The sequence below is a fragment of the Podarcis bocagei genome, assembly GCF_964188305.1.
Source record: "Podarcis bocagei genome assembly, chromosome: 3".
Lineage (NCBI taxonomy): Eukaryota > Metazoa > Chordata > Lepidosauria > Squamata > Lacertidae > Podarcis > Podarcis bocagei.
Window position 1 is genome coordinate 14,046,328 of NC_138127.1, and position 12,017 is coordinate 14,058,344.

Consider the following 12,017-nt stretch of genomic DNA (forward strand, 5'->3'; position numbering starts at 1 on the left):
GCTGCCCCACTCTGTGAGGCAATGGATCAAAATAATATTGATTTGGTCTTGAAAGAAAATTGCAACCAAGTATTAGGAGATAATTTGCAAGGAGGTGGGGGGACCCCCAAGATTTCGAATGCCTAGGAACCTCTACAGGGTTTAATCCAGCACTGGGCGGAGGCTCTCCGGCACACAGAGAAGCTGAGTGGCGATGCCTTGAGGTGCCACCTGGCTGCCGCTAAGTTCGGCGAGAGCCAGGACACTCTGCCAGTGGTAGTGGTTGGGGCAGGAGGCGCCAATTCCCATTTCACTTCATGGAATAATAATAATAATTTATTATTTGTACCCCACCCATCTGACTGGATTGCTCCAGCCCACTCTGAGCAGCTTCCAGCACATATAAAAAACATAATAAAACATTAAACCTATACAGGGCTGCCTTCAGATAGCTTCTAAAAGTTATATAGTTACTCATCTCCTTGACATCCACAGGGTTCGAGCCACTACCGAGAAGTCCATCTGGAAGGCTGACCCTACCTGTAGGCACACTTAACAAGGGGTTAGAAGTGCAATCATGTTCACCGGGTTTATTCTGAAATCCCATTAAGCTTGATGGGGGGGTTGCTCTTGAGTAAATGTGATTAAACCTGGAGTCTATGCGTATAGAATTTAACGAGGAGAGGCATAGACCTTTGGATGCCTAAATCTTTTGAAATCAAACCATCCTATGCTCTGCACTGGGGCACTTGTTTGCCAGTAAATGTGGTTAGGGTTAGTCTATTTTTAAAAATATGGTTTACTAACCCTGCCCTGCCCTGTGGAACTAGTAATCTAGCCCATAAACATTATAAAACAGTTACAGAAGGGAGTGTCCTCTGTTTATGAACAAGTTAAGAGAAGAGTAAAGTTAATTGCTGCCATCAGAAGTTGTAGGAAGAGCATGACTGCAGGGTATATACAACTCTAATAATAGTTCCTGTGAGTAATGTGAAATTACTCCCCAGGTATAATGCCCTTTCCAGCATAGTAGCAAGCATTTTCAGATGTTTATTTTAAACTCTATCTGGAGAGAATGCCTTTAAGGGTGAGTTAAAGGGAGGAAAAGAATAAATGGGCATCCTTTAAGGAAACGGCTCCCCCTCCCAAAAAAAGGTGGGGAACATTGGGATAATTTTACACACATCTGCATAGATGCCCAGTTTGGTCAAGAAGGTTTTTGTCGCTGTTTTACTAAGCATGGAATTCTGGAAATGTCATGAAATGGAAGACTTCCAACCTGGCGAACAGCCAAACATAGAAGAGGGTGTTGATAAAGGTCATGTGACTTTCCTAGCACTCATTTCAAGATGAACCTGAATCTAAGCATTGTTAAATTGTCATAGAAACCTAGCAACTATTTTGTCGGCTCTTTTCCAGGAATAGACTGAAAATGCTTCAAGACTAATTGGCTTGCTTGGCTTTTCATTTATTAGGATTAACGCGAACGGCAGGAAACTTAGAAAGCTGACATTCTCTAAAGCCTGCCATTCAAATTTCACAATTGGAGATGCACTTCTTAAACTCCTAAGGAACCTGAATTCATGGGGCATTCAATTCACTGATGAACACAAGCTAGCTGCCAATTGCTCTTCCTATCCTAAGACTTGCAGTGCACTGGTCACAGCTCAATCCAGTGTTGAATTGGGCTTCCTAAGGATTGGCCTGCAAGCATCGCCCCTTCTGGTCCTACAGTTGCAGGAAAGTTTAGACTGAGATGGATTATTCTTACAGACAATTAACAACCCACTCCTATAGACATCCACTGAGAAGGAAATCCTACTGAATCCAGTGAGATTTATATCCAGGAAAATGGGTGTGGGATTTGTACCCTGATCCTTCTATGACAGGAACATAGAGTTACCAGAGGGGTGTGGTGGGGGCAAGGACAAATTAAACTTTCCATCAGGTCAGGATAGCAAGTTTATGCACACAAGGCCTTATAATAGGCATATTATAATAGGCATATAATAGGCTTAAGATGCTGAACTGACCGTGCATGTATTTCACAATTCCCATAAACCTTTGAGACAATGACATACAGATACCTCATAAGGTCATCTAAAGAGGTCCTCATGCCTCATTATGTTTCTCACCTGAGGTTTGGCTTGTGGGGATACAGCAAGAGGTAATTTTGGTTGTGGCACCAACAGAGGCTGTAGGGTAAATGGGGCACTATCCCACCAACTTCAGTCTGCCTTCAGCCATCCCCAACTAGCCTGCCTTTTTTCTCGTATCCAGCTCAGGGAGTGTCATTGACTGTCAATTTCCTCTTTCTTAGTCTCCTTGTTGCTTGTTGGAGAACTCAGCAGAGAGAGTATAGGAGGCAAAACAAGGTTTAGTGAGTTCTGCCTCTACGTACTATGGGCTTTCTGTCTTCTGCCCTACCAGTCCCAATGAGCACCAGCCAGCACTGTGTGGAATCTATGGTGTAGAAATCCCTGCCCCTAGCAATTCATTTGTCTCCCTATTTACCACTGCTGCTCCATCACCATAACACTCCCCCCTCAAAAAAAAAAAAAAACAAAAAAAAAACTTTCAGCATAGCGTTTTATTTCTGCTGTAGTGTTGGCTCTTCCTAGTTTCTCCCTTTCTTTTGTGTTACTTTTGTGTGTGTTATGAGGTTTTTATGTTTTGTGCTCGTTGTAAACAGTCTAGAGCACTTGTTGCTTTGTTGGCAGTAGAAATAGGGGGGGGGGGTAAGAACAACTTCCTTCATTAAGCCCTTCTGTGCCTAGTTTCTCTCAGCATTGCTTACGCAGCTCTTTTTTTTCTCCTTTTGGTCCACAACAAAAGAAGAAGAAGAAGAGTTTGGATTTGATATCCCGCTTTATCACTCCCCTTTAGGAGTCTCAAAGCGGCTAACATTCTCCTTTCCCTTCCTCCCCCACCAGTGGCGTAGCGTGGGTTCTCAGCACCCGGGGCAAGGCAAGTAATTTGCGCCCCCTAACCCGTGGATTTTAGCACTCGAGCCTCTTCCGCCCCCCCAGATGTTGCGCCAGGTGCGGCAGGCCCCCCCTGCACCCCCCACGCTACGCCACTGCTCCCACCACAAGTCTTCAGGACAGCCATCCGAAGGCTGGCGCGGGGAGAAGGTCTCTCCGCCCCACCGCCAGGCTTCGGAGGAGGTCCGAGGACAGTGGGGAAGACGCGCTGCGCTTCCCCGCTGTCCCGGAGATTTCCCTATGGGCTTTCGTCTTGTGAAGGAAGCCCATAGGGAAATTCGTTTTGCGAAGCGCCTCCAAAACGGAAAACCCTTTCGTCTAGCGGGTTTTCCGTCTTGCGAGGCGTTCGTCTTGCGGGGCACCACTGTACCTGAGCTCTATAGTTAGAGACTCACCATTTCCCCAGTTGGCTTGGCCCCCAATTTCTCTTACTATAGAATTTGGGGCTGGTGGTGGAGGAAATCATTATTCTTCCCCCTTGCTACCCCCCCCCAAAGCATAAGAGAGGGACTCCCAAGAAGGTGAAGCGGGACTTCACCCCAGGGTATCTCGGAAGCCCTCGAGGCAGCGACGCTTCCACCCCCTGGAAACAGCAGGAAGGGAGAGCGCTCTTGTGCCCCGGGTCCTGCTTTGAGTGCTTCTCATTGAGGCGTCTGCTTGGCCACTCACTCTACATGGGCCCTTGTGGCCTTGATCCAGTAGCCGGGTCCTTCTTTGGAAAGAGCGAGCGCCTCCTAAGCACGTGCAGAGCGCCTCCCTCCGCCCCGCCATGCGGAGCTCAGCCTGCACGTGGGCAGGCCCTTTGCGTCACGTGCGCTTGGCGCGCTGCTCTCTCCAGCTTCCTCCCGGCCGGGCCAGCGGCTCCACCTCTTTTCCTTTGCCTCTTTGAGCCGCTTAATTCCCAGCAAGCAATTAGCAGGCTCGCTCCACCTCCTCCTCCTCCCGGCTTTGCTGCTGCTGCTGCGCGGCTCTTTTCCTCCACCGACGGCGCGCTGCGCCTTGGAGAGGTTCCCGCTTCCTCGAGGGGGGCCGGCCAAACGCGCCCCCCCAAATGTTGCGCCCGGTGCGGCTGGCACCCCTGGCACCCCCCACGCTACGCCACTGTCCCCCACAACAAACACTCTGTGAGGTGAGTAGGGCTGAGAGACTTCAGAGAAGTGTGACTGGCCCAAGGTCACCCAGCAGCTGCATGTGGAGGAGCAGAGACGCAAACCCGGTCCCCCAGATTACGAGTCCACCGCTCTTAACCACTACACCACACAGGTGTAGACAAAGGACAAGTAAATATCACTAATGTGTAGCTCCAAGCTCCCCATACACCAGAAGTGGGGGAACCTGTGGTCCTCCAGATATTGCTGGACTACAACTCCAATCAGTCCCAGGTCACGCTGTCAGTGGTCAGGCATAATGAATGTTGTAGTGTTTACCCAAGGGCCACAAATCCTCATCCTTCGTTTAAGCTAAGCAAAGTAAACTACAAACAGAGTCTGACAGGGCTCTGCTGGAACCACACAGAATTAGCATCTGGTTCGTTTTCCACTGAAAATCCAGGCGATCCTCATACTGTATTCCTTGGCCCAATGAACTCCCTCCAGATATCATGCTGCTTCTGTGTACATAATTTGTGAAGGCAAAAGCACTGGCTTCAGAGAACAATCATGGCCAGCTATTAAAACTTTCTGCCATTTGCTCTAATCCCAATATGAAAAAGCCAAGTAGGCCAGTTGTTACTCTCCAAGCATTTTCAGTCCCAAATTACTGGGAGAACTGCTAGGTTTCTATGACAACTGAGAAGCAAGCACTACAGTCTCATTTTGTAACGTGTGACCTTGTTCTTAGTTTCTTGTTTTGTAGTTCTGTTTGACAAACCTCGAGGAAGATGTGTTGGGACTTACGGGGAAGGCTGTAGCTCCGTAGTGGGTAACCTGCTTTGCAGGCACAAAGCTCCAGGTTCAATTCCTGGCTGCTGCCTGTCAGTATCAATAATCAGTTAGATGGGCTAGTGGTGTGACTTAATATAAGACAGCTTCTTTTGCAGTGAAATTTCTGGAGTGCCATGTTTTGTGAAAACGCTGCATTGTTTCAAATTTTCCTTTCCCACCTTTCATTAGAGGTTCAGGGCTATGGTTAGCCTCTTGTTTGTTTAACAAAGACAGACTGGATTTTATCAGTGCTTTAAAATACTAACTTGGTTTTTCAGAACAAGTGTTTTTGCAGACTGCAGTCTTACTTTGTCAGGAATGGAACTAGAGCACAGGAAACAGATGAAGGTTCCAGTTTGAATGTTAAAAGAAATCGCTCATATATCTAAAAAGCATACACTTTTTCTTTCTTTTATCAGGTTTAATGGCAAGAGAGGAATCCATAACAAAAATCCCAGGGTGATGGCTCCCAACACTTTCATATACTTTAAGTAGCTTGGAAAAGAGGATAGCACCTTAAACAATAGGTAAAGGTAAAGGGACCCATTAGGTCCAGTCGTGACCGACTCTGGGGTTGCGGCACTCATCTCGCTTTATTGGCCGAGGGAGCCGGTGTACAGCATCCGGGTCATGTGGCCAGCATGACAAAGCCGCTTCTGGCAAACCAGAGCAGCACACGGAAACGCCGTTTACCTTCCCGCCGGAGCGGTACCTATTTATCTACTTGCACTTTGAGGTGCTTTCGAACTGCTAGGTTGGCAGGAGCAGGGACCGAGCAACGGGAGCTCACCCCATCACGGGGATTCAAACCGCTGACCTTCTGTTCGGCAAGTCCTAGGCTCTGTGGTTTAACCCACAGCGCCATCCGCGTCCCACCTAAAACAGTACCTCTCTCAATATCAGCCACATTGGGCCACTATTGGGTGCAGGAGTGGAGGAAGGCGGGGCGGTGGAGGCGGCCCACCCTGGGTGTCATTACAGAGGGGGGTGACACTTGGCGCGCCGCCTGCCTGCGACTCCCGAGCCGTCGGGGGAAGGGGCGGAGCTGCGCCGCCTTGCTAGCGCCCTTCACCCCTTCATTTTGACAGCTTGAGGAGGCTTGGGGCAGGTGATGTGCCATTGCCTCCCCCCCCCCCGGTCCCGGGCTGCTTCCTGGGGGCAGGAACCTCCCCCAAGCTGTCGAAAGGAAGAGGGAAGGGAGGAAGGCTGCTGGGAAGTACTAGGAAGTTGCACAGCGGGACTTTTTCTCCTCGGGGTGGGGAAGGGTCTGGAGAATCCCCAGAAAACCACATGGTAGGCAGAGGGGAATCATTCCTCCAGGCAAACAGAAATGCCTGTTTTAATGGAACAACTGGAAGTGTGTGATGCTGAATTCCTCCCAAAGTACTTACATGGTGTGTGTTTTTAATTGTATTGTTTTGCAGCTTTGTTGTCTGCTGCTTCTTGAGAGACGTGTCTTTGACCCTTATCCCCACATCTCACCATTTCCAAAGTAATTTTCCATTTCAATGATTCTTCTTAAGAGGTTGCTTCTGCCCACTGCTCCTGCCCTGCATTCTGATAAGGTCAACAGTGCCCCCTAGTGCAACTCCAATCAAACAACTTCTCTGGAAGTCTGCAACAGATATAGATAGCCTGTCTTTTAATCCCATTTCTTTCGATTCTGGATCAGAACTGGCTCGAGTTTTGGACATGCAAGTGCAGAGTTGTTAGCCTCGTTAAAAAAAAAAAATTCAGACCACTAGTATCAGAAATGGAGTCTCTCTCACCACGGAGTAAAATTTTGGTCAGAGTCTGGCTTTTTGTAGTCTCAAAGTCCCATTACATGCAATCAGCTGGATTTAGAGATAGTGTTTCCTCAAAAACCAAATCTACTGTGCATCTGTATTTGTGCTACAGAAAGGAATGTTTCCAAATGCATGGAAAGAGATAACCACTAAAAAAAAGGATAATCTGGACGAAAGAGCTGGCAGACTCATATGCTACCAGTTTTCATAACATCGTTTCTCCTATTTGCAGATAAGGGAGTAAGATAACTTCACTTGCATTTATAAAAAGTAATGTCTGAACAGGCTCCAGATAGACCAGATCCTATTAAATCTCCATATTTCATTTATAAAGTCACAATGCTCATGGTATGTTGCAAAACACACTACACAGTGTTCAGTAAGTGAATTGTAGGTCTGCTGTGGAAGTTGGGGTTGTTTGTGTCTTTTTGCGGTGACTCCTCTCATCAAGTGAAGGGATAAAACAGCTACCAGTAGCTGTTTTTAAATGCATCGCATTGTGTAAGTTAAACAGCACCAAACAGATGGAGAAAAACAATTCCAGGCCTCTCTTTTTTTAAACTACTGTTTAATCAGATTTTAAAGACACAAATTAGAAAAACATTTATAGGCAAGTTAAAAACACCTTTTAAAACATAGCAGTCTGCTACTTGTACGTAGCATCTCTTGAGACAAAACTAGAAATAAGTAATTATTAAAATATCACATCACAGTGTAAACTAACACAGTGGTATTTTAAATTACCATACACCAAGACCTAATTTTATGGATCTGTTGAAAAATAACAATTTTTAAAAAATATATTTATATATATATATTGGAATAATAAAAATGAAACTCATGGGCAATGCCTTTATATTTTGAATTGGGGAAGGCAAATCGAGGAAATACTGCAACTATCCACTTTTGAAGCATATTCTCATCTCAAAAAGCAGATTATCTGAGGAGGGAGGGAGCATAACTATCTCTGCATTGAGCTAAGAATAGACCCCTTCAATATGTGGCCAGGTAAGAAATAGCTAAATTTCATATTTATATTCCTATATTGAATAATTTTATATTATTTTAATTATCATGAATCAGGGTGCTAGTTTCCTTTCAATACACATATAGAAATTTCTCTCTGAGCTAGCATCCGCTTGAGGTCTGTTTCAAGAATAACTCTCTACATACTACTGTATTTGCATGACATTTTTGCCACTGTAAGACACATCCAAAGACTTCAAAGAGAGTCAAAATCAATGACCATTGAAAACAAAGGTATGAAATGAGACCGTCATTAAACGTTAAGAACCTGACAAAATACATTCAAGGCAACGACGACAACAAAAAGTGTAGGCAAATGCTCCTTTTATAAAACCTTTTCTGGTCTAAGTGCTGATATGCACAGCTAAACGAAGTTCTGAGTCATCTACGGGTGGAGGCAGCACATCTCGCATGTTAAGTGGGAATACAAGAGCCCAAATGAGCCCGACGTGTCTTGTAGCAACAGCGAACCAGACGATGAAGCCAAAGAGGCTCACCTGAGTAAATGCCAAAAGTAACAGCAGTTTTTTCCCCCAGACGGGCAGGACAGATGGGCTGAATAAAAGGGTAGAAAGAGAGCTTCCAGTATTTTCAAGTGGGTCCAGGATCAAAGTCACATACTAGGGTTAAAGTATCAGCAAGTGGTACGGAAAGTTGCACAAGTGGAAATGTGCTTGTGCAGCAGTACTTTCCCGTCCTTTCCAATCCACCACAGCCCCCTCTGAAAAGCCTCTTCTGCGGAGACAAGGCCTGAGATCTAGCAAGAGGAGAGGGGCTGCCTAAAATTGGGAGGCAGCTTGCACAAAATTCAACATTCCACTGCAACTTCACATCCCATCCCATCTCAGGCCTTTCCAGAGGGCCCCCTCATCCCCCAGAGAGAATTATCGGGATTCTGTGGGAAGATGGTAGCAAGAAAGTCCCACTGCACCATGAGAAATCTGCTCAGGCAAAGATTGGATGCAGCCCACTGTTTCAGAAAACAGCCACTCGTCTGAAAGCAACCAACTTCTTACTTTGCAAAAGGCTTCCAGTACTCTATTGTTGCTCACAAAGCAGGCTGCCCAGATATAGTAGACATCAGTGGCTGAATGAATATTTGTAGTGAACGTCATGCAAAATAAAAACAACAGAGCAAGAAACTACAAATATTAAATCTGAAGTGTGTGTGTGTTTGCTTAATGCCAGGCTTCAAAGTGTGAGCCTTGAGACCACACGTAGTTTCCTAAAACCTTAGCAGGAACGAGAGCAAAAACCTACCAGAACCAATTAATAGCATGGGAAATTGCTCAACTTTTAAGACAACGGCTTAGAAACCTTTGAGGCCAGTCATCTAACGAAGGATGGAACTATGTAGCTACTGCTCTTGCCAAGGTGGGGCAACAGTCTACCACCATCCCAATATTGTTAGCTCCAGCTGACAAAAGCCAAAGTCCACTTCAATGTCACACAGCCTGACGACATCCAAGAGATGAGAGCTTCGGCCATACAACATAGGCGGTCCTGGCACCTGCTATGCATGGGTAGTCCTACGGACTTCAATGGCACTTATGCAAGAGTAATTAGGACAGGACTCCAGGACTCCAGTCTACATTAGCGTTTGGTGGCACCTTCAAAGATGAGGCCAGGTCCAGGCACCCCATACAGAAAAGCACTGATCTGCGTGTCCTGTAGGGGGTGGTGTTCAGATTTCCCCCATGGCACTACGGCTCTTTGTGCCAAACTGAATGAGGAACCATACCTCACTGATTTGCATTTGGAAAACTCCAGGGTTAATCCCATTAAAAGGATCTTGCAAAGGACATGTGGAGGATCTCTACCGGACCCCCTTGCAAGTTGCTACTAGTCACAGTAGATGATACTAAGATTGATGGTCAAATAGTACTGATACAAGGCAGCCTACTAGGTTCCTATGCTTTTTTCAGGTGTCCCCAACTTTTAAGATTGTATTTTTGGGGAGGGGTACAAGGCCCAACAGTAGGAAGAGACAGCATGTGGCTCTTTGGATCCTAGTCTAACCATTTTATTATTAATGGAACTGACTGGGTGATTGGATTCTGGTCTCTTGACAACATTTCTTTAAAGAGCAACGTTCAAATGCGACGTTTCTCAAAACAATGTACTAGAAAATGCATCATCAAAAGCAAAATATCCTTTGCAAAAGTGACAGTTACCCCTTAAACAACTTACAAGTGTCAAATTTCAATTGGATGCCAAGGCTTTTAAGATATTCTACCTTTAAAGCTAAAACTCTGCTGACTATGGAGCTGTTGTGTCAGTATATTCCTTTAAGAATATATGGAAATGTTTAAGAGTCACAGGTAGCTGTTAGGACAAGTCAGGTTCATGTTAAATTGCAAGCAGTCCGAATTGACTTCAGAATGCAAATTTGTAAATGCACTTTATATAAAAAGAAGGCAGGCAATAATAGTAAGTTATGTTTAGCCAATGGAGACATGTATAAATTAGATTCAGATGAATCCTAACTTAATTTATGGAGTGGCAATTAGAAGTTAAAGGCTGATTTGGAATACTAAGATTTTGCAGTGATCTCCTCTGGCTGAAATCACTATTTGAAAATATCAACTCACTTAGAATTAGACAAATGGTGTTGTTGTTTTTTCTAATTCCTGGTTCCAATCCAGCGGGTGAAAAGAGTGTTTCTCACCGAAATGAATGCAACAAAGTAAGCCACAAGTCCTGATTAACTTTAATCTCATTACTTTGATTGAGAATAAGGCTATAATCCTTTACTGCCTATGTGGGAATAATCCATTAAACTCAACGACTTACTTTTGAGTAGATATATATTGGTTAGTTTGCACTGTTAGTTTGAACCAACTGCGACTATAATGAAGCCTAATTCATGTGCATCTAAGCATGTATTTTGTTTACAGTTGGAAGAACTAGTCATACAATTAATTGCTTATCTTGAGCTGAATTTTCAATCTAGTATAGGATATAACGAAGCAGAGAATCAATTGTGGATTCAGTGTGCAACTCAATGCATGTTGGAATCCCACTGCATTCAATAAGATTACAGTGGTGCCTCACAAGACGAAATTAATTCGTTCCGCAAGTCTCTTCGTCTTGCGGTTTTTTCGTCTTGCGATGCACGGTTTCCCATAGGAATGCATTGAAAATCAATTAATGCGTTCCTAGGGAAACCGCTTGCCAGGCTGGCAGTGCGGAGAAGGGCTTTTCTCCGCACCGCAAGCCTTCAGGACAGGTACAGGAACAGAGGGGAAGGCGCGCAGCGCTTTCCCTCTGTTCCCGGGGCTTGCGTGGGAGGAGGGTTTTTCCTCCCCGCCGCCAACATTCAGAACAGCATTCTGAATGTTGGCGGTGGGAAGGAAAACCCTCCTCCCACCCCAAGTCTTCAGGAAAGCGTTCCCCGCCCCCCGCCCGGCATCGGAGCTTCGTTCCGATGCCGCGCGGCGGGAGGAGGCGTTCCCCCCCGCCCGGCATCGGAGCTTCGTTCCGATGCCGCGCGCGGGGGGGAGGAGGCGTTCCCCCCCGCCCGGCATCGGAGCTTCGTTCCGATGCCGCGCGGGGGGGAGGAGGCGTTCCCCCCCCGCCCGGCATCGGAGCTTCGTTCCGATGCTGCGCGGGGGGGAGGAGGCGTTCCCCCCCCCGCCCGGCATCGGAGCTTCGTTCCGATGCCGCACGGCGGGAGGAGGTCCGAGGACAGTGGGGAAGACGCGCTGCGCTTCCCCGCCGTCCGGAGATTTCCCTATGGGCTGTCGTCTTGCGAGGCAAGCCCATAGGGAAATTCGTTTTGCGAAGCGCCTCCAAAACGGAAAACCCTTTCGTCTAGCGGGTTTTCCGTCTTGCGAGGCGTTCGTCTTGCGGGGTACCACTGTACTTCTAGGTATGTGTGCATATGAGTAGTCGTAAGCACTAAATCTTTTTCCTTTCTCTTTTTGCATCACAGGACAGAACTTTATATTCAGGTTTGCAAATGTATCCTGTCAAAAATATATTATTTGCAAGTGTCTATCAATGTAGATATTATGCAATGATAATATTCATGCAATAATCCAAATAGCATCACAGTATTGTGTTAATAGGCAGTGGAGAAGACAACTGGATTTTAAGGAATTAATCCTTCCCACTTCCGTCTATCCTCAGTGCAACTTTTGGCTTGGTGTGGGTGGAATACATTCCACACTTCCTTCTCAGGGCCTTGGAGTCAGAGTTGGTTTGGAAAAGCAGGTGGACAGATGAGTAAGATATGGATAGAAGAACCTTTGATCCTGCGCCCATTCACTATTCTAGTTCCAACTGAGGCCACTGCTATTGCTATGGGTGGGATTAGG

At 46.1% G+C, this 12,017-nt stretch overlaps 1 protein-coding gene across 1 annotated transcript in view; it reads right to left on the reverse strand.

Annotated features, from left to right (window-relative positions):
* Positions 1-3,168: 3,168 nt before the first annotated feature.
* Positions 3,169-12,017, reverse strand: part of ADAM17 (ADAM metallopeptidase domain 17) — a 290,647-nt gene continuing 281,798 nt past the window's right edge. Inside the window, exon 19 of the transcript XR_014006785.1 lies at positions 3,169-3,333. The gene's annotated coding sequence lies outside the window, so the exon portion shown is untranslated. The remainder of the gene's footprint in view (positions 3,334-12,017) is intronic.